The sequence below is a fragment of the Pinus tabuliformis genome, chromosome Q (genome assembly GCF_031772625.1).
Source record: "Pinus tabuliformis cultivar Carrire ecotype Pingquan chromosome Q, CPIR1, whole genome shotgun sequence".
In the NCBI taxonomy this organism is placed as follows: domain Eukaryota; kingdom Viridiplantae; phylum Streptophyta; class Pinopsida; order Pinales; family Pinaceae; genus Pinus; species Pinus tabuliformis.
The window spans coordinates 363,878,863-363,881,388 of record NC_142296.1 but is presented as its reverse complement, the minus strand read 5'-3'; the positions used below and the strand labels follow the sequence as shown (position 1 = coordinate 363,881,388).

At 39.9% G+C, this 2,526-nt stretch overlaps 1 long non-coding RNA gene across 1 annotated transcript; it reads right to left on the bottom strand.

The window, feature by feature from the left end:
• Positions 1-207: 207 nt before the first annotated feature.
• LOC149219669 (uncharacterized) lies at positions 208-2,005 on the bottom strand. The gene is made up of 2 exons (XR_016248716.1): positions 1,431-2,005; positions 208-341 (listed from the first exon to the last, which is right to left on the bottom strand). It is a non-coding gene; the product is annotated as an uncharacterized LOC149219669 (long non-coding RNA).
• Positions 2,006-2,526: the final 521 nt, after the last annotated feature.

Below are 2,526 nucleotides of genomic sequence, written 5' to 3'. Positions count from 1 at the left end.
AGTCTCCACAGAGCGAAAATAGACAGTCCTCTCACATTCTGAGATTGCCACAGGTTCAAAGTGATGCAAGGAATGACAGTCCTCTCACAGTCTGAGATTGCCACAGGTCCAAAGTGATGCAAGGAATGTTTAAGCTGCTGATTCGAGATTACAAGTTTGAAGGCCTCGGTTCCAATTGCAACAGAAGCAAGTCCGAATTCTGGAGTCTGAGGTGCCACAGGTCTGCTATAGTCCAAAATGGAGCTCCTCTTTAAGTCTGCAACAGTCTGAAGTTGATAGACCTTTCACAATCCTCCACAGTGTCGAGTAGGTCTGTTGCCATAGTGCCGAGGTAGTGCAAGCTTAAGCCACAGATCCCAAATGTTACAGTTTGCCACAGTCCAGGTAAAGTGTAATCTGAGCTCTGTCTAGCGAGTTGCTTCAAGGTTGAAGGCTTACCACAATACCGAATTTGATCATAGTGTAAATAGATTGCCACAGGTCCGAATAGGAACACTGTTCTAGCACAGGCCTGAAGGGATTTACGCAAGGAGACTGAAGAATTCTCCAGTACTCACCGAGTCTTCGCTGCACTGCTGTAAGTTAGATACATTTGTACATAGCTTGGTCTAGAGCTAAATTGCTAATTGATACATGTATCATGCACACTTCCATATGTGCAACCCTAAAAAATTGAGTCTTAGTAATCAACGAGCTATGACTCAATACAAGCAAACCTGTGCGTAATTCCGAAAACAAACTTTCATAGAATAATTCATGATGATAGGGTGACATCAAGAAACCCATAATTATAATAACAGTAAATCTATGAATAGAACCTTATATGACCAATTTTCAAATTACATTAAATAGGAAAACAAGATAGCATACACAGGAGGATATCAACGACCTCGACCCAAGGAAGGTATTCCAAGAAACAGTACAGCATAATCATAAAAGAAAACCTGTCATGGCTGTGGCCGCAAATCATGTTCTTTGATAAGAAAATATAAATACATATTATTACTTCTGTAAAATTACAAGGCCCCCGGCCAGAATAGCAACAGAGCCAAAAATAAAGGGTGGCGCAACCTGGAAGGTAGGTTCGCTGGAGGAGATATCAAGAGGCTTAAGGGGATGCTTTCTCTCTGAATAGAAACATACAACCGGGCAGATAACACCCACAACTACAATCGAAGCGGAGTTCAAGATCTCGTTGGATGCCAAACCCTTCATAAAACCCAAAGTACAAATACAGCAAGTTTGGGATTACTAAGCATTACTGCTATGAAAAGATTGAACAATTTACATTAAATCCCACAATTATCAAGTTATTCTGCAAATACCAGCAATATTAATAAGGCTACAAAGGAAAGTTTGTCACCATTCACAGTGAATCCCACAAATACAATAAGCAGGAAAGTCGGTAGAGAAAAGGCAAATATACTCACTGTCAATAAAGTAAACACATGCATAGGCGGCCTCTGTACACAGTTTAAACCCTGCTGCTCGCAGATTGTAAAGAAAAACCGAAAATCCCCGGAGTCACAATCACAATGCAAGGTGACAAAGGAGGGTAGCAGTGTATTTAATGAGATGCAGTGGGCCGACGTCATGCACAAAGACACGGGTGCAGGGCATGCACAAAGACACGGGTGTAGGGCAGGCATTACGAGATTAATATAACCATGAAAAGGGCGTGATGTCTCCACAGAGCGCGTACATTGTAACAGTTTGCATACCCGGCAGAAGTAATGCTAGCATTAAAACCATACACCCGTGACGGTTAGCGGAAAATGCAGCGGACTTAATTGCTTTAAGCTATGGTTGAGCCTCTTCCGTCTTGGGAAGAGGCCAAATAAGATGGCGAAGTTCAGCTGCGAATGAAACTTAGCATAAGGGACTAACAAAGCATTTTGAAACTTTAGCATAACCACCGAAACAGCCGAATAACACCTTCGATTTAATGCTATCTCGTCAGGAAACGATTACTATAGTCCCTGCCGGATGCCAGATGGCAGGGACTAATAAGCACACCTATACTCAAATCTTTATTACATTCAATAATAAATTACACCATACATATAACCAAAGTTTAAGTGGAAAAACATCATCATAATCATTTGGATTGCCACCAAGATTAAAATCCTAATCACTCATGTATGCATTTTCTTCATTTTCAATGTTCATCCTCATATGTGACATGTAATACATTCTCTCTCCCAGTCTCTTCATGGGTAATCAAAATATATTCTTTAAACATTCCATTATCATCTTCAATCACTCCAGATGTTTCTCGTAAATTAACATATTTCCCATCAGGCATTATATAAAAAATTTCCATGAATTTTTGTTTCAAACAAGACTTTGTTTGAATGACATATGACTATCCTGGGCTTCTTACATCATCAATTAGAAATGAATGGTCAATTTGAAGAGGGAAAACATAGAGCTCATCTGTTTCTAATAAAAATTGTTGTGTATTTGCACGCACAAATCCATGCTCATCAAGTTGTATTGCGGATGGACGTATCCACTTAAATTTTA